The sequence below is a fragment of the Elephas maximus genome, chromosome 13, assembly GCF_024166365.1.
Source record: "Elephas maximus indicus isolate mEleMax1 chromosome 13, mEleMax1 primary haplotype, whole genome shotgun sequence".
Classification (NCBI taxonomy): Eukaryota; Metazoa; Chordata; class Mammalia; order Proboscidea; family Elephantidae; genus Elephas; species Elephas maximus.
The window spans coordinates 100,164,129-100,190,824 of record NC_064831.1 but is presented as its reverse complement, the minus strand read 5'-3'; the positions used below and the strand labels follow the sequence as shown (position 1 = coordinate 100,190,824).

General features: G+C 49.2%; 16 non-coding genes across 16 annotated transcripts; all 16 read right to left on the bottom strand.

The window, feature by feature from the left end:
* Nucleotides 1-253: 253 nt before the first annotated feature.
* LOC126057428 (small nucleolar RNA SNORD115) lies at nucleotides 254-334 on the bottom strand. Its single transcript, XR_007512517.1, has one exon. It is a non-coding gene; the product is annotated as a small nucleolar RNA SNORD115 (small nucleolar RNA).
* Nucleotides 335-1,952: 1,618 nt separating this feature from the next.
* LOC126057924 (small nucleolar RNA SNORD115) lies at nucleotides 1,953-2,030 on the bottom strand. The gene has a single exon (XR_007512998.1). It is a non-coding gene; the product is annotated as a small nucleolar RNA SNORD115 (small nucleolar RNA).
* Nucleotides 2,031-3,647: 1,617 nt separating this feature from the next.
* LOC126057427 (small nucleolar RNA SNORD115) lies at nucleotides 3,648-3,728 on the bottom strand. Its single transcript, XR_007512516.1, has one exon. It is a non-coding gene; the product is annotated as a small nucleolar RNA SNORD115 (small nucleolar RNA).
* A 1,618-nt stretch (nucleotides 3,729-5,346) lies between these two features.
* LOC126057922 (small nucleolar RNA SNORD115) lies at nucleotides 5,347-5,424 on the bottom strand. The gene has a single exon (XR_007512996.1). It is a non-coding gene; the product is annotated as a small nucleolar RNA SNORD115 (small nucleolar RNA).
* A 1,617-nt stretch (nucleotides 5,425-7,041) lies between these two features.
* Nucleotides 7,042-7,122, bottom strand: LOC126057426 (small nucleolar RNA SNORD115). Its single transcript, XR_007512515.1, has one exon. It is a non-coding gene; the product is annotated as a small nucleolar RNA SNORD115 (small nucleolar RNA).
* Nucleotides 7,123-8,740: 1,618 nt separating this feature from the next.
* LOC126057921 (small nucleolar RNA SNORD115) lies at nucleotides 8,741-8,818 on the bottom strand. The gene has a single exon (XR_007512995.1). It is a non-coding gene; the product is annotated as a small nucleolar RNA SNORD115 (small nucleolar RNA).
* A 1,617-nt stretch (nucleotides 8,819-10,435) lies between these two features.
* Nucleotides 10,436-10,516, bottom strand: LOC126057425 (small nucleolar RNA SNORD115). Its single transcript, XR_007512514.1, has one exon. It is a non-coding gene; the product is annotated as a small nucleolar RNA SNORD115 (small nucleolar RNA).
* A 1,618-nt stretch (nucleotides 10,517-12,134) lies between these two features.
* On the bottom strand, nucleotides 12,135-12,212 carry LOC126057920 (small nucleolar RNA SNORD115). The gene has a single exon (XR_007512993.1). It is a non-coding gene; the product is annotated as a small nucleolar RNA SNORD115 (small nucleolar RNA).
* A 1,617-nt stretch (nucleotides 12,213-13,829) lies between these two features.
* Nucleotides 13,830-13,910, bottom strand: LOC126057424 (small nucleolar RNA SNORD115). Its single transcript, XR_007512513.1, has one exon. It is a non-coding gene; the product is annotated as a small nucleolar RNA SNORD115 (small nucleolar RNA).
* A 1,618-nt stretch (nucleotides 13,911-15,528) lies between these two features.
* LOC126057919 (small nucleolar RNA SNORD115) lies at nucleotides 15,529-15,606 on the bottom strand. The gene has a single exon (XR_007512992.1). It is a non-coding gene; the product is annotated as a small nucleolar RNA SNORD115 (small nucleolar RNA).
* Nucleotides 15,607-17,223: 1,617 nt separating this feature from the next.
* On the bottom strand, nucleotides 17,224-17,304 carry LOC126057423 (small nucleolar RNA SNORD115). The gene has a single exon (XR_007512512.1). It is a non-coding gene; the product is annotated as a small nucleolar RNA SNORD115 (small nucleolar RNA).
* A 1,618-nt stretch (nucleotides 17,305-18,922) lies between these two features.
* LOC126057918 (small nucleolar RNA SNORD115) lies at nucleotides 18,923-19,000 on the bottom strand. The gene has a single exon (XR_007512991.1). It is a non-coding gene; the product is annotated as a small nucleolar RNA SNORD115 (small nucleolar RNA).
* Nucleotides 19,001-20,617: 1,617 nt separating this feature from the next.
* Nucleotides 20,618-20,698, bottom strand: LOC126057422 (small nucleolar RNA SNORD115). The gene has a single exon (XR_007512511.1). It is a non-coding gene; the product is annotated as a small nucleolar RNA SNORD115 (small nucleolar RNA).
* Nucleotides 20,699-22,316: 1,618 nt separating this feature from the next.
* LOC126057917 (small nucleolar RNA SNORD115) lies at nucleotides 22,317-22,394 on the bottom strand. Its single transcript, XR_007512990.1, has one exon. It is a non-coding gene; the product is annotated as a small nucleolar RNA SNORD115 (small nucleolar RNA).
* Nucleotides 22,395-24,011: 1,617 nt separating this feature from the next.
* LOC126057421 (small nucleolar RNA SNORD115) lies at nucleotides 24,012-24,092 on the bottom strand. The gene has a single exon (XR_007512510.1). It is a non-coding gene; the product is annotated as a small nucleolar RNA SNORD115 (small nucleolar RNA).
* A 1,618-nt stretch (nucleotides 24,093-25,710) lies between these two features.
* On the bottom strand, nucleotides 25,711-25,788 carry LOC126057916 (small nucleolar RNA SNORD115). The gene has a single exon (XR_007512989.1). It is a non-coding gene; the product is annotated as a small nucleolar RNA SNORD115 (small nucleolar RNA).
* Nucleotides 25,789-26,696: the final 908 nt, after the last annotated feature.

Below are 26,696 nucleotides of genomic sequence, written 5' to 3'. Positions count from 1 at the left end.
TTTTCACTTGTCTAAGTGTCACCAGAGACAAGGGAGAACCGCCATCATTCACTCACCTTGAGTTCTTTCGGTGGTGAATCTCCTGAAAGCAGGTCTTTCCAAATGACAGAAAAAGACGAAAAGAGCCAAGGAATCAGCATGACCAAAATCGGTCAGGGAGGAGTTTTTGATCACTTGGTGGAGGAAAAAGGGATCCAAACGGGGGTCCACTCTGAAGCAGATCATTAACGTTAGGGAAAAGGAGTTTCTCTCTGGGCCTCAGCGGGATCCTATTGAGCATGATTTTTATGTCATCATCTCTCTTGGAGACAAGTTGAGGTGTCTTCGTTGACCCGAGACATCTCAATCCCCGGGAGAAATCACCTGAGTCTTCAAGTTCCTCACCACCGATATCGTCCATCCAGCCCGCAATCACGCAGGATGAGAAGGTTCGCACATCCTCTTCCGGTTTCCCAGGGAGTAGCTTGACCCTCATGAAAGCAGGAAAACAGGCTTCGACCTTGCAATCCTTTGAGGAAGGGCAAAGAAGTAAGTCAGACATCAGACGAGAGACATTCATTGCCTAACAGCTATGCTTTTTCCCCATATAGCCCAAAAGAGGGACGAAATCAAGACACACACTTCTCGCCCATTAGTGAGACTGCTGACCCTTGACAGAAAGGCAGACGCGTGCCAGATCAAGACAAGGCATAGAGGACTCCGAATGGAGAAAAGTACTCAGGAAGTCCCAGCCAAGAACAGGCTATTCATTTGATCAGCCCCGGCTAATGTCTACGAGGAAGCCGAATCTGTGTCCACAGGCACGGATCCGTGCACGAGCACTTCCAGGAAATGACATCCAAGGGTTCCCAAAACTGGGGATCTTCAAATGAGCTGTGGGACACTCGGAAGAGTGCTTTCACCAAGAATTTGGCCCCCAAATCAACTAGGCATTTCCAGAGTTTGATTTCACCCTTGTGCCATGGAGAGACACAGTCAAGGCCACCTCATTCCCAAAGAATGGGAACACAGGGAACACATCTCCTCCTGTTTATCAACCATCAGAGGATTCCTTGGCACAAAGAGAGCAGGAGTCTTATGGAACCTCTACAGGATTCCAACCAACTCTGTAGGAACAGGGATCTTTGCACATGTGCAAGGCAGCACTTACGCCTGCTTTCACTGTCTAGAGCTCCAGGGAAACATGACCTCCTGTGGCATCAACCTGAAAGTGCTCCTGACCCTCGTGTCCCCTTCACACCTGGCATCGACCCTGACTTTAGATTTTCTACGCAGTTATCTGTGCAGCTACCTTTACTTGAAAGCTGGAGCCAGCTATCAGACTACTGAGTCGCTCATCCAATTTCAAGATTCACGGGAAAAGCGACCTGCAAATCCTGCGAGTCCAGCCGCAACTGACACACGCTTTCAATTACAGCAAGTTGACCAGTCTCCTGTAGAGCTCTGAGCCATTCACATCTCATAAATATCTTGGGAAAATACATTGTTCTAGTTGGCCGTTTCTCCCATTTCGGTAGGCCGTATCGGACTTGGACCCAGGCTATCGCAGATGACTCCAGCGCACATGTTTCAGGATTCTCTGATTCCTAAGTATCCACCCACGCACGTCACCGCCACTTAGTCAACCAGGCAAGGTCAAGCACACACCAGGGGACATGCCTCAGCCTTGTCAGCAAACCCTACTGCCTTTTGTGGTGTATCCTCACTTGCCTAAGTGTCAGATGGGGCCAGGGCAAATCACGGGAAATCCCTCACCTTTTGTCCTCGCAACGGTGAACTCCTCGGAGGCAGGTTTTGCTAAAGGACACAAAAAGAGGAAAAGAGCCAAGGAATCAACCTGACCAAAATCGGCCACCCAGGTCTTTTGGATTACTTGGTGCAGGTGAAAGAAATCAAAATGGGAGTCCGCTCTAAAGAAGATCTGTAAGGCTGGGCCAAAGGACTTTCCCACAGGGCCTCAGCATAACCTCTCTGAGCATGATTTTTAGGTCATCGTCTCTCTTCCAGACAGATTATGTCATCATTGACCCCAGCCATATCACTCCCCAGGAAAAATCCCCTGAGACCTGAAGATGCTTACCACAAATGTCTTCCTTCCACCCAGGAAGGACAGTGGATGAGAGCGTTCACACATCATCTTCCAGTTTCCCGGGCAGTTGGCTTGACCCCCATGAAAGCAGGACAAGACACATCGACCTCACTAACCCTTTGAAAAGGGGAAATCAGTAAGACAGAGATCCCAGAAGAGAAACTCACTTCCCTAAGGCTAGGCTTTCAGCCAGACATTCGCGAACACATGGACAAAATCAAGAGAGCCATTTGCAACCCACTGGGGAGTCTGCTGACCCATGACAGAAGGAGAGAATCATGCAATATTCAGAAGAAGGCAGAGAGGTCTCTGGATGTAGCACAAATTTACAGGAGGACCCAGGCAAAAGGAGCCTTTGCCATTGCTTAAGCCTGACTGATGTGTTGAAGGCAGCCAACTATGCGTCCACGGGCACTGTCCAATGTGTGCGGACTCCCGGGAAATGGCACCCAAGAGTCCCCAGCACCGGGGGATCTTCAAATCAGCTGGAGGACATTTGGAAAAGAATAGCTTTCCAAGAATTCTGCCAACACTTGTTAAAATTGCCACAGTCCTTCAACGCTTTCGTTTCACCACTGAGCCATGGAGAGACACAATCGAATCTACCTCAGGCCCCAATAATCCCCAGAGAGGGAACACATCTCCTCCCGTATATCAAGCATCAGAGGATCCCGTGGGGCACACGGAAAAGGAGTTCTATGGAATCTCTACAAGATTCCAAAGATCTGTCAAGAAAATGATCTTTCCACATGTGGAAGGCAGCAGTTATGCCTGCATTGCCTGATTAGGCTGTCAGCAGATCCTGACCTCCTGTGGTATGAACCTGAAACTAGTCATGACGCTCGCGACCCACGTACCGAATGGTATTGAGCCTGGCATTAGCTTTTTGACTCAGGTAGTGGTGCTGCTGCCTTTTCTTGAATGCTACAGCGAGGTATCAGGCTACTCCAGTCTTCATCCAATACCAAGATGTCTGGGAAAGACGCCCTGGAGATCCTAAGAGTCCAGTCGCAACTGACACAGGCTTTCAACTAGGGCAAGTCTCTCTGGTTTCTCCAGTAGAGCTGCTACACACTCCCATCCCGTAAAGAGTTGAGAGTTGAAAATATTCTCAAATTCCGTAGACATACCCGACTGGGAACCGGACGATCAAAAATTACTCAAGTGGAAATTCTTCCAGGTTCCTGTGCTTCCTAACTATCCACCCGTGCATATCACCGCCACTTGGTCAATAGGTCAGGTCAAGCTCAAAGCAGGGGACACGTCTCAGCTTTTCCACAAAACCCGACTGCCTCTTGGGCTCCATTTTCACTTGTCTAAGTGTCACCAGAGACAAGGGAGAACCGCCATCATTCACTCACCTTGAGTTCTTTCGGTGGTGAATCTCCTGAAAGCAGGTCTTTCCAAATGACAGAAAAAGACGAAAAGAGCCAAGGAATCAGCATGACCAAAATCGGTCAGGGAGGAGTTTTTGATCACTTGGTGGAGGAAAAAGGGATCCAAACGGGGGTCCACTCTGAAGCAGATCATTAACGTTAGGGAAAAGGAGTTTCTCTCTGGGCCTCAGCGGGATCCTATTGAGCATGATTTTTATGTCATCATCTCTCTTGGAGACAAGTTGAGGTGTCTTCGTTGACCCGAGACATCTCAATCCCCGGGAGAAATCACCTGAGTCTTCAAGTTCCTCACCACCGATATCGTCCATCCAGCCCGCAATCACGCAGGATGAGAAGGTTCGCACATCCTCTTCCGGTTTCCCGGGGACTAGCTTGACCCTCATGAAAGCAGGAAAACAGGCTTCGACCTTGCAATCCTTTGAGGAAGGGCAAAGAAGTAAGTCAGACATCAGACGAGAGACATTCATTGCCTAACAGCTATGCTTGTTCCACATATAGCCCAAAAGAGGGACGAAATCAAGACACACACTTCTCGCCCATTAGTGAGACTGCTGACCCTTGACAGAAAGGCAGACGCGTGCCAGATCAAGACAAGGCATAGAGGACTCCGAATGGAGAAAAGTACTCAGGAAGTCCCAGCCAAGAACAGGCTATTCATTTGATCAGCCCCGGCTAATGTCTACGAGGAAGCCGAATCTGTGTCCACAGGCACGGATCCGTGCACGAGCACTTCCAGGAAATGACATCCAAGGGTTCCCAAAACTGGGGATCTTCAAATGAGCTGTGGGACACTCGGAAGAGTGCTTTCACCAAGAATTTGGCCCCCAAATCAACTAGGCATTTCCAGAGTTTGATTTCACCCTTGTGCCATGGAGAGACACAGTCAAGGCCACCTCATTCCCAAAGAATGGGAACACAGGGAACACATCTCCTCCTGTTTATCAACCATCAGAGGATTCCTTGGCACAAAGAGAGCAGGAGTCTTATGGAACCTCTACAGGATTCCAACCAACTCTGTAGGAACAGGGATCTTTGCACATGTGCAAGGCAGCACTTACGCCTGCTTTCACTGTCTAGAGCTCCAGGGAAACATGACCTCCTGTGGCATCAACCTGAAAGTGCTCCTGACCCTCGTGTCCCCTTCACACCTGGCATCGACCCTGACTTTAGATTTTCTACGCAGTTATCTGTGCAGCTACCTTTACTTGAAAGCTGGAGCCAGCTATCAGACTACTGAGTCGCTCATCCAATTTCAAGATTCACGGGAAAAGCGACCTGCAAATCCTGCGAGTCCAGCCGCAACTGACACACGCTTTCAATTACAGCAAGTTGACCAGTCTCCTGTAGAGCTCTGAGCCATTCACATCTCATAAATATCTTGGGAAAATACATTGTTCTAGTTGGCCGTTTCTCCCATTTCGGTAGGCCGTATCGGACTTGGACCCAGGCTATCGCAGATGACTCCAGCGCACATGTTTCAGGATTCTCTGATTCCTAAGTATCCACCCACGCACGTCACCGCCACTTAGTCAACCAGGCAAGGTCAAGCACACACCAGGGGACATGCCTCAGCCTTGTCAGCAAACCCTACTGCCTTTTGTGGTGTATCCTCACTTGCCTAAGTGTCAGATGGGGCCAGGGCAAATCACGGGAAATCCCTCACCTTTTGTCCTCGCAACGGTGAACTCCTCGGAGGCAGGTTTTGCTAAAGGACACAAAAAGAGGAAAAGAGCCAAGGAATCAACCTGACCAAAATCGGCCACCCAGGTCTTTTGGATTACTTGGTGCAGGTGAAAGAAATCAAAATGGGAGTCCGCTCTAAAGAAGATCTGTAAGGCTGGGCCAAAGGACTTTCCCACAGGGCCTCAGCATAACCTCTCTGAGCATGATTTTTAGGTCATCGTCTCTCTTCCAGACAGATTATGTCATCATTGACCCCAGCCATATCACTCCCCAGGAAAAATCCCCTGAGACCTGAAGATGCTTACCACAAATGTCTTCCTTCCACCCAGGAAGGACAGTGGATGAGAGCGTTCACACATCATCTTCCAGTTTCCCGGGCAGTTGGCTTGACCCCCATGAAAGCAGGACAAGACACATCGACCTCACTAACCCTTTGAAAAGGGGAAATCAGTAAGACAGAGATCCCAGAAGAGAAACTCACTTCCCTAAGGCTAGGCTTTCAGCCAGACATTCGCGAACACATGGACAAAATCAAGAGAGCCATTTGCAACCCACTGGGGAGTCTGCTGACCCATGACAGAAGGAGAGAATCATGCAATATTCAGAAGAAGGCAGAGAGGTCTCTGGATGTAGCACAAATTTACAGGAGGACCCAGGCAAAAGGAGCCTTTGCCATTGCTTAAGCCTGACTGATGTGTTGAAGGCAGCCAACTATGCGTCCACGGGCACTGTCCAATGTGTGCGGACTCCCGGGAAATGGCACCCAAGAGTCCCCAGCACCGGGGGATCTTCAAATCAGCTGGAGGACATTTGGAAAAGAATAGCTTTCCAAGAATTCTGCCAACACTTGTTAAAATTGCCACAGTCCTTCAACGCTTTCGTTTCACCACTGAGCCATGGAGAGACACAATCGAATCTACCTCAGGCCCCAATAATCCCCAGAGAGGGAACACATCTCCTCCCGTATATCAAGCATCAGAGGATCCCGTGGGGCACACGGAAAAGGAGTTCTATGGAATCTCTACAAGATTCCAAAGATCTGTCAAGAAAATGATCTTTCCACATGTGGAAGGCAGCAGTTATGCCTGCATTGCCTGATTAGGCTGTCAGCAGATCCTGACCTCCTGTGGTATGAACCTGAAACTAGTCATGACGCTCGCGACCCACGTACCGAATGGTATTGAGCCTGGCATTAGCTTTTTGACTCAGGTAGTGGTGCTGCTGCCTTTTCTTGAATGCTACAGCGAGGTATCAGGCTACTCCAGTCTTCATCCAATACCAAGATGTCTGGGAAAGACGCCCTGGAGATCCTAAGAGTCCAGTCGCAACTGACACAGGCTTTCAACTAGGGCAAGTCTCTCTGGTTTCTCCAGTAGAGCTGCTACACACTCCCATCCCGTAAAGAGTTGAGAGTTGAAAATATTCTCAAATTCCGTAGACATACCCGACTGGGAACCGGACGATCAAAAATTACTCAAGTGGAAATTCTTCCAGGTTCCTGTGCTTCCTAACTATCCACCCGTGCATATCACCGCCACTTGGTCAATAGGTCAGGTCAAGCTCAAAGCAGGGGACACGTCTCAGCTTTTCCACAAAACCCGACTGCCTCTTGGGCTCCATTTTCACTTGTCTAAGTGTCACCAGAGACAAGGGAGAACCGCCATCATTCACTCACCTTGAGTTCTTTCGGTGGTGAATCTCCTGAAAGCAGGTCTTTCCAAATGACAGAAAAAGACGAAAAGAGCCAAGGAATCAGCATGACCAAAATCGGTCAGGGAGGAGTTTTTGATCACTTGGTGGAGGAAAAAGGGATCCAAACGGGGGTCCACTCTGAAGCAGATCATTAACGTTAGGGAAAAGGAGTTTCTCTCTGGGCCTCAGCGGGATCCTATTGAGCATGATTTTTATGTCATCATCTCTCTTGGAGACAAGTTGAGGTGTCTTCGTTGACCCGAGACATCTCAATCCCCGGGAGAAATCACCTGAGTCTTCAAGTTCCTCACCACCGATATCGTCCATCCAGCCCGCAATCACGCAGGATGAGAAGGTTCGCACATCCTCTTCCGGTTTCCCGGGGAGTAGCTTGACCCTCATGAAAGCAGGAAAACAGGCTTCGACCTTGCAATCCTTTGAGGAAGGGCAAAGAAGTAAGTCAGACATCAGACGAGAGACATTCATTGCCTAACAGCTATGCTTTTTCCCCATATAGCCCAAAAGAGGGACGAAATCAAGACACACACTTCTCGCCCATTAGTGAGACTGCTGACCCTTGACAGAAAGGCAGACGCGTGCCAGATCAAGACAAGGCATAGAGGACTCCGAATGGAGAAAAGTACTCAGGAAGTCCCAGCCAAGAACAGGCTATTCATTTGATCAGCCCCGGCTAATGTCTACGAGGAAGCCGAATCTGTGTCCACAGGCACGGATCCGTGCACGAGCACTTCCAGGAAATGACATCCAAGGGTTCCCAAAACTGGGGATCTTCAAATGAGCTGTGGGACACTCGGAAGAGTGCTTTCACCAAGAATTTGGCCCCCAAATCAACTAGGCATTTCCAGAGTTTGATTTCACCCTTGTGCCATGGAGAGACACAGTCAAGGCCACCTCATTCCCAAAGAATGGGAACACAGGGAACACATCTCCTCCTGTTTATCAACCATCAGAGGATTCCTTGGCACAAAGAGAGCAGGAGTCTTATGGAACCTCTACAGGATTCCAACCAACTCTGTAGGAACAGGGATCTTTGCACATGTGCAAGGCAGCACTTACGCCTGCTTTCACTGTCTAGAGCTCCAGGGAAACATGACCTCCTGTGGCATCAACCTGAAAGTGCTCCTGACCCTCGTGTCCCCTTCACACCTGGCATCGACCCTGACTTTAGATTTTCTACGCAGTTATCTGTGCAGCTACCTTTACTTGAAAGCTGGAGCCAGCTATCAGACTACTGAGTCGCTCATCCAATTTCAAGATTCACGGGAAAAGCGACCTGCAAATCCTGCGAGTCCAGCCGCAACTGACACACGCTTTCAATTACAGCAAGTTGACCAGTCTCCTGTAGAGCTCTGAGCCATTCACATCTCATAAATATCTTGGGAAAATACATTGTTCTAGTTGGCCGTTTCTCCCATTTCGGTAGGCCGTATCGGACTTGGACCCAGGCTATCGCAGATGACTCCAGCGCACATGTTTCAGGATTCTCTGATTCCTAAGTATCCACCCACGCACGTCACCGCCACTTAGTCAACCAGGCAAGGTCAAGCACACACCAGGGGACATGCCTCAGCCTTGTCAGCAAACCCTACTGCCTTTTGTGGTGTATCCTCACTTGCCTAAGTGTCAGATGGGGCCAGGGCAAATCACGGGAAATCCCTCACCTTTTGTCCTCGCAACGGTGAACTCCTCGGAGGCAGGTTTTGCTAAAGGACACAAAAAGAGGAAAAGAGCCAAGGAATCAACCTGACCAAAATCGGCCACCCAGGTCTTTTGGATTACTTGGTGCAGGTGAAAGAAATCAAAATGGGAGTCCGCTCTAAAGAAGATCTGTAAGGCTGGGCCAAAGGACTTTCCCACAGGGCCTCAGCATAACCTCTCTGAGCATGATTTTTAGGTCATCGTCTCTCTTCCAGACAGATTATGTCATCATTGACCCCAGCCATATCACTCCCCAGGAAAAATCCCCTGAGACCTGAAGATGCTTACCACAAATGTCTTCCTTCCACCCAGGAAGGACAGTGGATGAGAGCGTTCACACATCATCTTCCAGTTTCCCGGGCAGTTGGCTTGACCCCCATGAAAGCAGGACAAGACACATCGACCTCACTAACCCTTTGAAAAGGGGAAATCAGTAAGACAGAGATCCCAGAAGAGAAACTCACTTCCCTAAGGCTAGGCTTTCAGCCAGACATTCGCGAACACATGGACAAAATCAAGAGAGCCATTTGCAACCCACTGGGGAGTCTGCTGACCCATGACAGAAGGAGAGAATCATGCAATATTCAGAAGAAGGCAGAGAGGTCTCTGGATGTAGCACAAATTTACAGGAGGACCCAGGCAAAAGGAGCCTTTGCCATTGCTTAAGCCTGACTGATGTGTTGAAGGCAGCCAACTATGCGTCCACGGGCACTGTCCAATGTGTGCGGACTCCCGGGAAATGGCACCCAAGAGTCCCCAGCACCGGGGGATCTTCAAATCAGCTGGAGGACATTTGGAAAAGAATAGCTTTCCAAGAATTCTGCCAACACTTGTTAAAATTGCCACAGTCCTTCAACGCTTTCGTTTCACCACTGAGCCATGGAGAGACACAATCGAATCTACCTCAGGCCCCAATAATCCCCAGAGAGGGAACACATCTCCTCCCGTATATCAAGCATCAGAGGATCCCGTGGGGCACACGGAAAAGGAGTTCTATGGAATCTCTACAAGATTCCAAAGATCTGTCAAGAAAATGATCTTTCCACATGTGGAAGGCAGCAGTTATGCCTGCATTGCCTGATTAGGCTGTCAGCAGATCCTGACCTCCTGTGGTATGAACCTGAAACTAGTCATGACGCTCGCGACCCACGTACCGAATGGTATTGAGCCTGGCATTAGCTTTTTGACTCAGGTAGTGGTGCTGCTGCCTTTTCTTGAATGCTACAGCGAGGTATCAGGCTACTCCAGTCTTCATCCAATACCAAGATGTCTGGGAAAGACGCCCTGGAGATCCTAAGAGTCCAGTCGCAACTGACACAGGCTTTCAACTAGGGCAAGTCTCTCTGGTTTCTCCAGTAGAGCTGCTACACACTCCCATCCCGTAAAGAGTTGAGAGTTGAAAATATTCTCAAATTCCGTAGACATACCCGACTGGGAACCGGACGATCAAAAATTACTCAAGTGGAAATTCTTCCAGGTTCCTGTGCTTCCTAACTATCCACCCGTGCATATCACCGCCACTTGGTCAATAGGTCAGGTCAAGCTCAAAGCAGGGGACACGTCTCAGCTTTTCCACAAAACCCGACTGCCTCTTGGGCTCCATTTTCACTTGTCTAAGTGTCACCAGAGACAAGGGAGAACCGCCATCATTCACTCACCTTGAGTTCTTTCGGTGGTGAATCTCCTGAAAGCAGGTCTTTCCAAATGACAGAAAAAGACGAAAAGAGCCAAGGAATCAGCATGACCAAAATCGGTCAGGGAGGAGTTTTTGATCACTTGGTGGAGGAAAAAGGGATCCAAACGGGGGTCCACTCTGAAGCAGATCATTAACGTTAGGGAAAAGGAGTTTCTCTCTGGGCCTCAGCGGGATCCTATTGAGCATGATTTTTATGTCATCATCTCTCTTGGAGACAAGTTGAGGTGTCTTCGTTGACCCGAGACATCTCAATCCCCGGGAGAAATCACCTGAGTCTTCAAGTTCCTCACCACCGATATCGTCCATCCAGCCCGCAATCACGCAGGATGAGAAGGTTCGCACATCCTCTTCCGGTTTCCCGGGGAGTAGCTTGACCCTCATGAAAGCAGGAAAACAGGCTTCGACCTTGCAATCCTTTGAGGAAGGGCAAAGAAGTAAGTCAGACATCAGACGAGAGACATTCATTGCCTAACAGCTATGCTTTTTCCCCATATAGCCCAAAAGAGGGACGAAATCAAGACACACACTTCTCGCCCATTAGTGAGACTGCTGACCCTTGACAGAAAGGCAGACGCGTGCCAGATCAAGACAAGGCATAGAGGACTCCGAATGGAGAAAAGTACTCAGGAAGTCCCAGCCAAGAACAGGCTATTCATTTGATCAGCCCCGGCTAATGTCTACGAGGAAGCCGAATCTGTGTCCACAGGCACGGATCCGTGCACGAGCACTTCCAGGAAATGACATCCAAGGGTTCCCAAAACTGGGGATCTTCAAATGAGCTGTGGGACACTCGGAAGAGTGCTTTCACCAAGAATTTGGCCCCCAAATCAACTAGGCATTTCCAGAGTTTGATTTCACCCTTGTGCCATGGAGAGACACAGTCAAGGCCACCTCATTCCCAAAGAATGGGAACACAGGGAACACATCTCCTCCTGTTTATCAACCATCAGAGGATTCCTTGGCACAAAGAGAGCAGGAGTCTTATGGAACCTCTACAGGATTCCAACCAACTCTGTAGGAACAGGGATCTTTGCACATGTGCAAGGCAGCACTTACGCCTGCTTTCACTGTCTAGAGCTCCAGGGAAACATGACCTCCTGTGGCATCAACCTGAAAGTGCTCCTGACCCTCGTGTCCCCTTCACACCTGGCATCGACCCTGACTTTAGATTTTCTACGCAGTTATCTGTGCAGCTACCTTTACTTGAAAGCTGGAGCCAGCTATCAGACGACTGAGTCGCTCATCCAATTTCAAGATTCACGGGAAAAGCGACCTGCAAATCCTGCGAGTCCAGCCGCAACTGACACACGCTTTCAATTACAGCAAGTTGACCAGTCTCCTGTAGAGCTCTGAGCCATTCACATCTCATAAATATCTTGGGAAAATACATTGTTCTAGTTGGCCGTTTCTCCCATTTCGGTAGGCCGTATCGGACTTGGACCCAGGCTATCGCAGATGACTCCAGCGCACATGTTTCAGGATTCTCTGATTCCTAAGTATCCACCCACGCACGTCACCGCCACTTAGTCAACCAGGCAAGGTCAAGCACACACCAGGGGACATGCCTCAGCCTTGTCAGCAAACCCTACTGCCTTTTGTGGTGTATCCTCACTTGCCTAAGTGTCAGATGGGGCCAGGGCAAATCACGGGAAATCCCTCACCTTTTGTCCTCGCAACGGTGAACTCCTCGGAGGCAGGTTTTGCTAAAGGACACAAAAAGAGGAAAAGAGCCAAGGAATCAACCTGACCAAAATCGGCCACCCAGGTCTTTTGGATTACTTGGTGCAGGTGAAAGAAATCAAAATGGGAGTCCGCTCTAAAGAAGATCTGTAAGGCTGGGCCAAAGGACTTTCCCACAGGGCCTCAGCATAACCTCTCTGAGCATGATTTTTAGGTCATCGTCTCTCTTCCAGACAGATTATGTCATCATTGACCCCAGCCATATCACTCCCCAGGAAAAATCCCCTGAGACCTGAAGATGCTTACCACAAATGTCTTCCTTCCACCCAGGAAGGACAGTGGATGAGAGCGTTCACACATCATCTTCCAGTTTCCCGGGCAGTTGGCTTGACCCCCATGAAAGCAGGACAAGAGACATCGACCTCACTAACCCTTTGAAAAGGGGAAATCAGTAAGACAGAGATCCCAGAAGAGAAACTCACTTCCCTAAGGCTAGGCTTTCAGCCAGACATTCGCGAACACATGGACAAAATCAAGAGAGCCATTTGCAACCCACTGGGGAGTCTGCTGACCCATGACAGAAGGAGAGAATCATGCAATATTCAGAAGAAGGCAGAGAGGTCTCTGGATGTAGCACAAATTTACAGGAGGACCCAGGCAAAAGGAGCCTTTGCCATTGCTTAAGCCTGACTGATGTGTTGAAGGCAGCCAACTATGCGTCCACGGGCACTGTCCAATGTGTGCGGACTCCCGGGAAATGGCACCCAAGAGTCCCCAGCACCGGGGGATCTTCAAATCAGCTGGAGGACATTTGGAAAAGAATAGCTTTCCAAGAATTCTGCCAACACTTGTTAAAATTGCCACAGTCCTTCAACGCTTTCGTTTCACCACTGAGCCATGGAGAGACACAATCGAATCTACCTCAGGCCCCAATAATCCCCAGAGAGGGAACACATCTCCTCCCGTATATCAAGCATCAGAGGATCCCGTGGGGCACACGGAAAAGGAGTTCTATGGAATCTCTACAAGATTCCAAAGATCTGTCAAGAAAATGATCTTTCCACATGTGGAAGGCAGCAGTTATGCCTGCATTGCCTGATTAGGCTGTCAGCAGATCCTGACCTCCTGTGGTATGAACCTGAAACTAGTCATGACGCTCGCGACCCACGTACCGAATGGTATTGAGCCTGGCATTAGCTTTTTGACTCAGGTAGTGGTGCTGCTGCCTTTTCTTGAATGCTACAGCGAGGTATCAGGCTACTCCAGTCTTCATCCAATACCAAGATGTCTGGGAAAGACGCCCTGGAGATCCTAAGAGTCCAGTCGCAACTGACACAGGCTTTCAACTAGGGCAAGTCTCTCTGGTTTCTCCAGTAGAGCTGCTACACACTCCCATCCCGTAAAGAGTTGAGAGTTGAAAATATTCTCAAATTCCGTAGACATACCCGACTGGGAACCGGACGATCAAAAATTACTCAAGTGGAAATTCTTCCAGGTTCCTGTGCTTCCTAACTATCCACCCGTGCATATCACCGCCACTTGGTCAATAGGTCAGGTCAAGCTCAAAGCAGGGGACACGTCTCAGCTTTTCCACAAAACCCGACTGCCTCTTGGGCTCCATTTTCACTTGTCTAAGTGTCACCAGAGACAAGGGAGAACCGCCATCATTCACTCACCTTGAGTTCTTTCGGTGGTGAATCTCCTGAAAGCAGGTCTTTCCAAATGACAGAAAAAGACGAAAAGAGCCAAGGAATCAGCATGACCAAAATCGGTCAGGGAGGAGTTTTTGATCACTTGGTGGAGGAAAAAGGGATCCAAACGGGGGTCCACTCTGAAGCAGATCATTAACGTTAGGGAAAAGGAGTTTCTCTCTGGGCCTCAGCGGGATCCTATTGAGCATGATTTTTATGTCATCATCTCTCTTGGAGACAAGTTGAGGTGTCTTCGTTGACCCGAGACATCTCAATCCCCGGGAGAAATCACCTGAGTCTTCAAGTTCCTCACCACCGATATCGTCCATCCAGCCCGCAATCACGCAGGATGAGAAGGTTCGCACATCCTCTTCCGGTTTCCCGGGGACTAGCTTGACCCTCATGAAAGCAGGAAAACAGGCTTCGACCTTGCAATCCTTTGAGGAAGGGCAAAGAAGTAAGTCAGACATCAGACGAGAGACATTCATTGCCTAACAGCTATGCTTGTTCCACATATAGCCCAAAAGAGGGACGAAATCAAGACACACACTTCTCGCCCATTAGTGAGACTGCTGACCCTTGACAGAAAGGCAGACGCGTGCCAGATCAAGACAAGGCATAGAGGACTCCGAATGGAGAAAAGTACTCAGGAAGTCCCAGCCAAGAACAGGCTATTCATTTGATCAGCCCCGGCTAATGTCTACGAGGAAGCCGAATCTGTGTCCACAGGCACGGATCCGTGCACGAGCACTTCCAGGAAATGACATCCAAGGGTTCCCAAAACTGGGGATCTTCAAATGAGCTGTGGGACACTCGGAAGAGTGCTTTCACCAAGAATTTGGCCCCCAAATCAACTAGGCATTTCCAGAGTTTGATTTCACCCTTGTGCCATGGAGAGACACAGTCAAGGCCACCTCATTCCCAAAGAATGGGAACACAGGGAACACATCTCCTCCTGTTTATCAACCATCAGAGGATTCCTTGGCACAAAGAGAGCAGGAGTCTTATGGAACCTCTACAGGATTCCAACCAACTCTGTAGGAACAGGGATCTTTGCACATGTGCAAGGCAGCACTTACGCCTGCTTTCACTGTCTAGAGCTCCAGGGAAACATGACCTCCTGTGGCATCAACCTGAAAGTGCTCCTGACCCTCGTGTCCCCTTCACACCTGGCATCGACCCTGACTTTAGATTTTCTACGCAGTTATCTGTGCAGCTACCTTTACTTGAAAGCTGGAGCCAGCTATCAGACTACTGAGTCGCTCATCCAATTTCAAGATTCACGGGAAAAGCGACCTGCAAATCCTGCGAGTCCAGCCGCAACTGACACACGCTTTCAATTACAGCAAGTTGACCAGTCTCCTGTAGAGCTCTGAGCCATTCACATCTCATAAATATCTTGGGAAAATACATTGTTCTAGTTGGCCGTTTCTCCCATTTCGGTAGGCCGTATCGGACTTGGACCCAGGCTATCGCAGATGACTCCAGCGCACATGTTTCAGGATTCTCTGATTCCTAAGTATCCACCCACGCACGTCACCGCCACTTAGTCAACCAGGCAAGGTCAAGCACACACCAGGGGACATGCCTCAGCCTTGTCAGCAAACCCTACTGCCTTTTGTGGTGTATCCTCACTTGCCTAAGTGTCAGATGGGGCCAGGGCAAATCACGGGAAATCCCTCACCTTTTGTCCTCGCAACGGTGAACTCCTCGGAGGCAGGTTTTGCTAAAGGACACAAAAAGAGGAAAAGAGCCAAGGAATCAACCTGACCAAAATCGGCCACCCAGGTCTTTTGGATTACTTGGTGCAGGTGAAAGAAATCAAAATGGGAGTCCGCTCTAAAGAAGATCTGTAAGGCTGGGCCAAAGGACTTTCCCACAGGGCCTCAGCATAACCTCTCTGAGCATGATTTTTAGGTCATCGTCTCTCTTCCAGACAGATTATGTCATCATTGACCCCAGCCATATCACTCCCCAGGAAAAATCCCCTGAGACCTGAAGATGCTTACCACAAATGTCTTCCTTCCACCCAGGAAGGACAGTGGATGAGAGCGTTCACACATCATCTTCCAGTTTCCCGGGCAGTTGGCTTGACCCCCATGAAAGCAGGACAAGACACATCGACCTCACTAACCCTTTGAAAAGGGGAAATCAGTAAGACAGAGATCCCAGAAGAGAAACTCACTTCCCTAAGGCTAGGCTTTCAGCCAGACATTCGCGAACACATGGACAAAATCAAGAGAGCCATTTGCAACCCACTGGGGAGTCTGCTGACCCATGACAGAAGGAGAGAATCATGCAATATTCAGAAGAAGGCAGAGAGGTCTCTGGATGTAGCACAAATTTACAGGAGGACCCAGGCAAAAGGAGCCTTTGCCATTGCTTAAGCCTGACTGATGTGTTGAAGGCAGCCAACTATGCGTCCACGGGCACTGTCCAATGTGTGCGGACTCCCGGGAAATGGCACCCAAGAGTCCCCAGCACCGGGGGATCTTCAAATCAGCTGGAGGACATTTGGAAAAGAATAGCTTTCCAAGAATTCTGCCAACACTTGTTAAAATTGCCACAGTCCTTCAACGCTTTCGTTTCACCACTGAGCCATGGAGAGACACAATCGAATCTACCTCAGGCCCCAATAATCCCCAGAGAGGGAACACATCTCCTCCCGTATATCAAGCATCAGAGGATCCCGTGGGGCACACGGAAAAGGAGTTCTATGGAATCTCTACAAGATTCCAAAGATCTGTCAAGAAAATGATCTTTCCACATGTGGAAGGCAGCAGTTATGCCTGCATTGCCTGATTAGGCTGTCAGCAGATCCTGACCTCCTGTGGTATGAACCTGAAACTAGTCATGACGCTCGCGACCCACGTACCGAATGGTATTGAGCCTGGCATTAGCTTTTTGACTCAGGTAGTGGTGCTGCTGCCTTTTCTTGAATGCTACAGCGAGGTATCAGGCTACTCCAGTCTTCATCCAATACCAAGATGTCTGGGAAAGACGCCCTGGAGATCCTAAGAGTCCAGTCGCAACTGACACAGGCTTTCAACTAGGGCAAGTCTCTCTGGTTTCTCCAGTAGAGCTGCTACACACTCCCATCCCGTAAAGAGTTGAGAGTTGAAAATATTCTCAAATTCCGTAGACATACCCGACTGGGAACCGGACGATCAAAAATTACTCAAGTGGAAATTCTTCTAGGTTCCTGTGCTTCCTAACTATCCACCCGTGCATATCACCGCCACTTGGTCAATAGGTCAGGTCAAGCTCAAAGCAGGGGACACGTCTCAGCTTTTCCACAAAACCCGACTGCCTCTTGGGCTCCATTTTCACTTGTCTAAGTGTCACCAGAGACAAGGGAGAACCGCCATCATTCACTCACCTTGAGTTCTTTCGGTGGTGAATCTCCTGAAAGCAGGTCTTTCCAAATGACAGAAAAAGACGAAAAGAGCCAAGGAATCAGCATGACCAAAATCGGTCAGGGAGGAGTTTTTGATCACTTGGTGGAGGAAAAAGGGATCCAAACGGGGGTCCACTCTGAAGCAGATCATTAACGTTAGGGAAAAGGAGTTTCTCTCTGGGCCTCAGCGGGATCCTATTGAGCATGATTTTTATGTCATCATCTCTCTTGGAGACAAGTTGAGGTGTCTTCGTTGACCCGAGACATCTCAATCCCCGGGAGAAATCACCTGAGTCTTCAAGTTCCTCACCACCGATATCGTCCATCCAGCCCGCAATCACGCAGGATGAGAAGGTTCGCACATCCTCTTCCGGTTTCCCGGGGACTAGCTTGACCCTCATGAAAGCAGGAAAACAGGCTTCGACCTTGCAATCCTTTGAGGAAGGGCAAAGAAGTAAGTCAGACATCAGACGAGAGACATTCATTGCCTAACAGCTATGCTTTTTCCACATATAGCCCAAAAGAGGGACGAAATCAAGACACACACTTCTCGCCCATTAGTGAGACTGCTGACCCTTGACAGAAAGGCAGACGCGTGCCAGATCAAGACAAGGCATAGAGGACTCCGAATGGAGAAAAGTACTCAGGAAGTCCCAGCCAAGAACAGGCTATTCATTTGATCAGCCCCGGCTAATGTCTACGAGGAAGCCGAATCTGTGTCCACAGGCACGGATCCGTGCACGAGCACTTCCAGGAAATGACATCCAAGGGTTCCCAAAACTGGGGATCTTCAAATGAGCTGTGGGACACTCGGAAGAGTGCTTTCACCAAGAATTTGGCCCCCAAATCAACTAGGCATTTCCAGAGTTTGATTTCACCCTTGTGCCATGGAGAGACACAGTCAAGGCCACCTCATTCCCAAAGAATGGGAACACAGGGAACACATCTCCTCCTGTTTATCAACCATCAGAGGATTCCTTGGCACAAAGAGAGCAGGAGTCTTATGGAACCTCTACAGGATTCCAACCAACTCTGTAGGAACAGGGATCTTTGCACATGTGCAAGGCAGCACTTACGCCTGCTTTCACTGTCTAGAGCTCCAGGGAAACATGACCTCCTGTGGCATCAACCTGAAAGTGCTCCTGACCCTCGTGTCCCCTTCACACCTGGCATCGACCCTGACTTTAGATTTTCTACGCAGTTATCTGTGCAGCTACCTTTACTTGAAAGCTGGAGCCAGCTATCAGACTACTGAGTCGCTCATCCAATTTCAAGATTCACGGGAAAAGCGACCTGCAAATCCTGCGAGTCCAGCCGCAACTGACACACGCTTTCAATTACAGCAAGTTGACCAGTCTCCTGTAGAGCTCTGAGCCATTCACATCTCATAAATATCTTGGGAAAATACATTGTTCTAGTTGGCCGTTTCTCCCATTTCGGTAGGCCGTATCGGACTTGGACCCAGGCTATCGCAGATGACTCCAGCGCACATGTTTCAGGATTCTCTGATTCCTAAGTATCCACCCACGCACGTCACCGCCACTTAGTCAACCAGGCAAGGTCAAGCACACACCAGGGGACATGCCTCAGCCTTGTCAGCAAACCCTACTGCCTTTTGTGGTGTATCCTCACTTGCCTAAGTGTCAGATGGGGCCAGGGCAAATCACGGGAAATCCCTCACCTTTTGTCCTCGCAACGGTGAACTCCTCGGAGGCAGGTTTTGCTAAAGGACACAAAAAGAGGAAAAGAGCCAAGGAATCAACCTGACCAAAATCGGCCACCCAGGTCTTTTGGATTACTTGGTGCAGGTGAAAGAAATCAAAATGGGAGTCCGCTCTAAAGAAGATCTGTAAGGCTGGGCCAAAGGACTTTCCCACAGGGCCTCAGCATAACCTCTCTGAGCATGATTTTTAGGTCATCGTCTCTCTTCCAGACAGATTATGTCATCATTGACCCCAGCCATATCACTCCCCAGGAAAAATCCCCTGAGACCTGAAGATGCTTACCACAAATGTCTTCCTTCCACCCAGGAAGGACAGTGGATGAGAGCGTTCACACATCATCTTCCAGTTTCCCGGGCAGTTGGCTTGACCCCCATGAAAGCAGGACAAGACACATCGACCTCACTAACCCTTTGAAAAGGGGAAATCAGTAAGACAGAGATCCCAGAAGAGAAACTCACTTCCCTAAGGCTAGGCTTTCAGCCAGACATTCGCGAACACATGGACAAAATCAAGAGAGCCATTTGCAACCCACTGGGGAGTCTGCTGACCCATGACAGAAGGAGAGAATCATGCAATATTCAGAAGAAGGCAGAGAGGTCTCTGGATGTAGCACAAATTTACAGGAGGACCCAGGCAAAAGGAGCCTTTGCCATTGCTTAAGCCTGACTGATGTGTTGAAGGCAGCCAACTATGCGTCCACGGGCACTGTCCAATGTGTGCGGACTCCCGGGAAATGGCACCCAAGAGTCCCCAGCACCGGGGGATCTTCAAATCAGCTGGAGGACATTTGGAAAAGAATAGCTTTCCAAGAATTCTGCCAACACTTGTTAAAATTGCCACAGTCCTTCAACGCTTTCGTTTCACCACTGAGCCATGGAGAGACACAATCGAATCTACCTCAGGCCCCAATAATCCCCAGAGAGGGAACACATCTCCTCCCGTATATCAAGCATCAGAGGATCCCGTGGGGCACACGGAAAAGGAGTTCTATGGAATCTCTACAAGATTCCAAAGATCTGTCAAGAAAATGATCTTTCCACATGTGGAAGGCAGCAGTTATGCCTGCATTGCCTGATTAGGCTGTCAGCAGATCCTGACCTCCTGTGGTATGAACCTGAAACTAGTCATGACGCTCGCGACCCACGTACCGAATGGTATTGAGCCTGGCATTAGCTTTTTGACTCAGATAGTGGTGCTGCTGCCTTTTCTTGAATGCTACAGCGAGGTATCAGGCTACTCCAGTCTTCATCCAATACCAAGATGTCTGGGAAAGACGCCCTGGAGATCCTAAGAGTCCAGTCGCAACTGACACAGGCTTTCAACTAGGGCAAGTCTCTCTGGTTTCTCCAGTAGAGCTGCTACACACTCCCATCCCGTAAAGAGTTGAGAGTTGAAAATATTCTCAAATTCCGTAGACATACCCGACTGGGAACCGGACGATCAAAAATTACTCAAGTGGAAATTCTTCTAGGTTCCTGTGCTTCCTAACTATCCACCCGTGCATATCACCGCCACTTGGTCAATAGGTCAGGTCAAGCTCAAAGCAGGGGACACGTCTCAGCTTTTCCACAAAACCCGACTGCCTCTTGGGCTCCATTTTCACTTGTCTAAGTGTCACCAGAGACAAGGGAGAACCGCCATCATTCACTCACCTTGAGTTCTTTCGGTGGTGAATCTCCTGAAAGCAGGTCTTTCCAAATGACAGAAAAAGACGAAAAGAGCCAAGGAATCAGCATGACCAAAATCGGTCAGGGAGGAGTTTTTGATCACTTGGTGGAGGAAAAAGGGATCCAAACGGGGGTCCACTCTGAAGCAGATCATTAACGTTAGGGAAAAGGAGTTTCTCTCTGGGCCTCAGCGGGATCCTATTGAGCATGATTTTTATGTCATCATCTCTCTTGGAGACAAGTTGAGGTGTCTTCGTTGACCCGAGACATCTCAATCCCCGGGAGAAATCACCTGAGTCTTCAAGTTCCTCACCACCGATATCGTCCATCCAGCCCGCAATCACGCAGGATGAGAAGGTTCGCACATCCTCTTCCGGTTTCCCGGGGACTAGCTTGACCCTCATGAAAGCAGGAAAACAGGCTTCGACCTTGCAATCCTTTGAGGAAGGGCAAAGAAGTAAGTCAGACATCAGACGAGAGACATTCATTGCCTAACAGCTATGCTTTTTCCACATATAGCCCAAAAGAGGGACGAAATCAAGACACACACTTCTCGCCCATTAGTGAGACTGCTGACCCTTGACAGAAAGGCAGACGCGTGCCAGATCAAGACAAGGCATAGAGGACTCCGAATGGAGAAAAGTACTCAGGAAGTCCCAGCCAAGAACAGGCTATTCATTTGATCAGCCCCGGCTAATGTCTACGAGGAAGTCGAATCTGTGTCCACAGGCACGGATCCGTGCACGAGCACTTCCAGGAAATGACATCCAAGGGTTCCCAAAACTGGGGATCTTCAAATGAGCTGTGGGACACTCGGAAGAGTGCTTTCACCAAGAATTTGGCCCCAAAACCAACTAGGCATTTCCAGAGTTTGATTTCACCCTTGTGCCATGGAGAGACACAGTCAAGGCCACCTCATTCCCAAAGAATGGGAACACAGGGAACACATCTCCTCCTGTTTATCAACCATCAGAGGATTCCTTGGCACAAAGAGAGCAGGAGTCTTATGGAACCTCTACAGGATTCCAACCAACTCTGTAGGAACAGGGATCTTTGCACATGTGCAAGGCAGCACTTACGCCTGCTTTCACTGTCTAGAGCTCCAGGGAAACATGACCTCCTGTGGCATCAACCTGAAAGTGCTCCTGACCCTCGTGTCCCCTTCACACCTGGCATCGACCCTGACTTTAGATTTTCTACGCAGTTATCTGTGCAGCTACCTTTACTTGAAAGCTGGAGCCAGCTATCAGACGACTGAGTCGCTCATCCAATTTCAAGATTCACGGGAAAAGCGACCTGCAAATCCTGCGAGTCCAGCCGCAACTGACACACGCTTTCAATTACAGCAAGTTGACCAGTCTCCTGTAGAGCTCTGAGCCATTCACATCTCATAAATATCTTGGGAAAATACATTGTTCTAGTTGGCCGTTTCTCCCATTTCGGTAGGCCGTATCGGACTTGGACCCAGGCTATCGCAGATGACTCCAGCGCACATGTTTCAGGATTCTCTGATTGCTAAGTATCCACCCACGCACGTCACCGCCACTTAGTCAACCAGGCAAGGTCAAGCACACACCAGGGGACATGCCTCAGCCTTGTCAGCAAACCCTACTGCCTTTTGTGGTGTATCCTCACTTGCCTAAGTGTCAGATGGGGCCAGGGCAAATCACGGGAAATCCCTCACCTTTTGTCCTCGCAACGGTGAACTCCTCGGAGGCAGGTTTTGCTAAAGGACACAAAAAGAGGAAAAGAGCCAAGGAATCAACCTGACCAAAATCGGCCACCCAGGTCTTTTGGATTACTTGGTGCAGGTGAAAGAAATCAAAATGGGAGTCCGCTCTAAAGAAGATCTGTAAGGCTGGGCCAAAGGACTTTCCCACAGGGCCTCAGCATAACCTCTCTGAGCATGATTTTTAGGTCATCGTCTCTCTTCCAGACAGATTATGTCATCATTGACCCCAGCCATATCACTCCCCAGGAAAAATCCCCTGAGACCTGAAGATGCTTACCACAAATGTCTTCCTTCCACCCAGGAAGGACAGTGGATGAGAGCGTTCACACATCATCTTCCAGTTTCCCGGGCAGTTGGCTTGACCCCCATGAAAGCAGGACAAGAGACATCGACCTCACTAACCCTTTGAAAAGGGGAAATCAGTAAGACAGAGATCCCAGAAGAGAAACTCACTTCCCTAAGGCTAGGCTTTCAGCCAGACATTCGCGAACACATGGACAAAATCAAGAGAGCCATTTGCAACCCACTGGGGAGTCTGCTGACCCATGACAGAAGGAGAGAATCATGCAATATTCAGAAGAAGGCAGAGAGGTCTCTGGATGTAGCACAAATTTACAGGAGGACCCAGGCAAAAGGAGCCTTTGCCATTGCTTAAGCCTGACTGATGTGTTGAAGGCAGCCAACTATGCGTCCACGGGCACTGTCCAATGTGTGCGGACTCCCGGGAAATGGCACCCAAGAGTCCCCAGCACCGGGGGATCTTCAAATCAGCTGGAGGACATTTGGAAAAGAATAGCTTTCCAAGAATTCTGCCAACACTTGTTAAAATTGCCACAGTCCTTCAACGCTTTCGTTTCACCACTGAGCCATGGAGAGACACAATCGAATCTACCTCAGGCCCCAATAATCCCCAGAGAGGGAACACATCTCCTCCCGTATATCAAGCATCAGAGGATCCCGTGGGGCACACGGAAAAGGAGTTCTATGGAATCTCTACAAGATTCCAAAGATCTGTCAAGAAAATGATCTTTCCACATGTGGAAGGCAGCAGTTATGCCTGCATTGCCTGATTAGGCTGTCAGCAGATCCTGACCTCCTGTGGTATGAACCTGAAACTAGTCATGACGCTCGCGACCCACGTACCGAATGGTATTGAGCCTGGCATTAGCTTTTTGACTCAGATAGTGGTGCTGCTGCCTTTTCTTGAATGCTACAGCGAGGTATCAGGCTACTCCAGTCTTCATCCAATACCAAGATGTCTGGGAAAGACGCCCTGGAGATCCTAAGAGTCCAGTCGCAACTGACACAGGCTTTCAACTAGGGCAAGTCTCTCTGGTTTCTCCAGTAGAGCTGCTACACACTCCCATCCCGTAAAGAGTTGAGAGTTGAAAATATTCTCAAATTCCGTAGACATACCCGACTGGGAACCGGACGATCAAAAATTACTCAAGTGGAAATTCTTCTAGGTTCCTGTGCTTCCTAACTATCCACCCGTGCATATCACCGCCACTTGGTCAATAGGTCAGGTCAAGCTCAAAGCAGGGGACACGTCTCAGCTTTTCCACAAAACCCGACTGCCTCTTGGGCTCCATTTTCACTTGTCTAAGTGTCACCAGAGACAAGGGAGAACCGCCATCATTCACTCACCTTGAGTTCTTTCGGTGGTGAATCTCCTGAAAGCAGGTCTTTCCAAATGACAGAAAAAGACGAAAAGAGCCAAGGAATCAGCATGACCAAAATCGGTCAGGGAGGAGTTTTTGATCACTTGGTGGAGGAAAAAGGGATCCAAACGGGGGTCCACTCTGAAGCAGATCATTAACGTTAGGGAAAAGGAGTTTCTCTCTGGGCCTCAGCGGGATCCTATTGAGCATGATTTTTATGTCATCATCTCTCTTGGAGACAAGTTGAGGTGTCTTCGTTGACCCGAGACATCTCAATCCCCGGGAGAAATCACCTGAGTCTTCAAGTTCCTCACCACCGATATCGTCCATCCAGCCCGCAATCACGCAGGATGAGAAGGTTCGCACATCCTCTTCCGGTTTCCCGGGGACTAGCTTGACCCTCATGAAAGCAGGAAAACAGGCTTCGACCTTGCAATCCTTTGAGGAAGGGCAAAGAAGTAAGTCAGACATCAGACGAGAGACATTCATTGCCTAACAGCTATGCTTTTTCCACATATAGCCCAAAAGAGGGACGAAATCAAGACACACACTTCTCGCCCATTAGTGAGACTGCTGACCCTTGACAGAAAGGCAGACGCGTGCCAGATCAAGACAAGGCATAGAGGACTCCGAATGGAGAAAAGTACTCAGGAAGTCCCAGCCAAGAACAGGCTATTCATTTGATCAGCCCCGGCTAATGTCTACGAGGAAGTCGAATCTGTGTCCACAGGCACGGATCCGTGCACGAGCACTTCCAGGAAATGACATCCAAGGGTTCCCAAAACTGGGGATCTTCAAATGAGCTGTGGGACACTCGGAAGAGTGCTTTCACCAAGAATTTGGCCCCAAAACCAACTAGGCATTTCCAGAGTTTGATTTCACCCTTGTGCCATGGAGAGACACAGTCAAGGCCACCTCATTCCCAAAGAATGGGAACACAGGGAACACATCTCCTCCTGTTTATCAACCATCAGAGGATTCCTTGGCACAAAGAGAGCAGGAGTCTTATGGAACCTCTACAGGATTCCAACCAACTCTGTAGGAACAGGGATCTTTGCACATGTGCAAGGCAGCACTTACGCCTGCTTTCACTGTCTAGAGCTCCAGGGAAACATGACCTCCTGTGGCATCAACCTGAAAGTGCTCCTGACCCTCGTGTCCCCTTCACACCTGGCATCGACCCTGACTTTAGATTTTCTACGCAGTTATCTGTGCAGCTACCTTTACTTGAAAGCTGGAGCCAGCTATCAGACTACTGAGTCGCTCATCCAATTTCAAGATTCACGGGAAAAGCGACCTGCAAATCCTGCGAGTCCAGCCGCAACTGACACACGCTTTCAATTACAGCAAGTTGACCAGTCTCCTGTAGAGCTCTGAGCCATTCACATCTCATAAATATCTTGGGAAAATACATTGTTCTAGTTGGCCGTTTCTCCCATTTCGGTAGGCCGTATCGGACTTGGACCCAGGCTATCGCAGATGACTCCAGCGCACATGTTTCAGGATTCTCTGATTGCTAAGTATCCACCCACGCACGTCACCGCCACTTAGTCAACCAGGCAAGGTCAAGCACACACCAGGGGACATGCCTCAGCCTTGTCAGCAAACCCTACTGCCTTTTGTGGTGTATCCTCACTTGCCTAAGTGTCAGATGGGGCCAGGGCAAATCACGGGAAATCCCTCACCTTTTGTCCTCGCAACGGTGAACTCCTCGGAGGCAGGTTTTGCTAAAGGACACAAAAAGAGGAAAAGAGCCAAGGAATCAACCTGACCAAAATCGGCCACCCAGGTCTTTTGGATTACTTGGTGCAGGTGAAAGAAATCAAAATGGGAGTCCGCTCTAAAGAAGATCTGTAAGGCTGGGCCAAAGGACTTTCCCACAGGGCCTCAGCATAACCTCTCTGAGCATGATTTTTAGGTCATCGTCTCTCTTCCAGACAGATTATGTCATCATTGACCCCAGCCATATCACTCCCCAGGAAAAATCCCCTGAGACCTGAAGATGCTTACCACAAATGTCTTCCTTCCACCCAGGAAGGACAGTGGATGAGAGCGTTCACACATCATCTTCCAGTTTCCCGGGCAGTTGGCTTGACCCCCATGAAAGCAGGACAAGAGACATCGACCTCACTAACCCTTTGAAAAGGGGAAATCAGTCAGACAGAGATCCCAGAAGAGAAACTCACTTCCCTAAGGCTAGGCTTTCAGCCAGACATTCGCGAACACATGGACAAAATCAAGAGAGCCATTTGCAACCCACTGGGGAGTCTGCTGACCCATGACAGAAGGAGAGAATCATGCAATATTCAGAAGAAGGCAGAGAGGTCTCTGGATGTAGCACAAATTTACAGGAGGACCCAGGCAAAAGGAGCCTTTGCCATTGCTTAAGCCTGACTGATGTGTTGAAGGCAGCCAACTATGCGTCCACGGGCACTGTCCAATGTGTGCGGACTCCCGGGAAATGGCACCCAAGAGTCCCCAGCACCGGGGGATCTTCAAATCAGCTGGAGGACATTTGGAAAAGAATAGCTTTCCAAGAATTCTGCCAACACTTGTTAAAATTGCCACAGTCCTTCAACGCTTTCGTTTCACCACTGAGCCATGGAGAGACACAATCGAATCTACCTCAGGCCCCAATAATCCCCAGAGAGGGAACACATCTCCTCCCGTATATCAAGCATCAGAGGATCCCGTGGGGCACACGGAAAAGGAGTTCTATGGAATCTCTACAAGATTCCAAAGATCTGTCAAGAAAATGATCTTTCCACATGTGGAAGGCAGCAGTTATGCCTGCATTGCCTGATTAGGCTGTCAGCAGATCCTGACCTCCTGTGGTATGAACCTGAAACTAGTCATGACGCTCGCGAC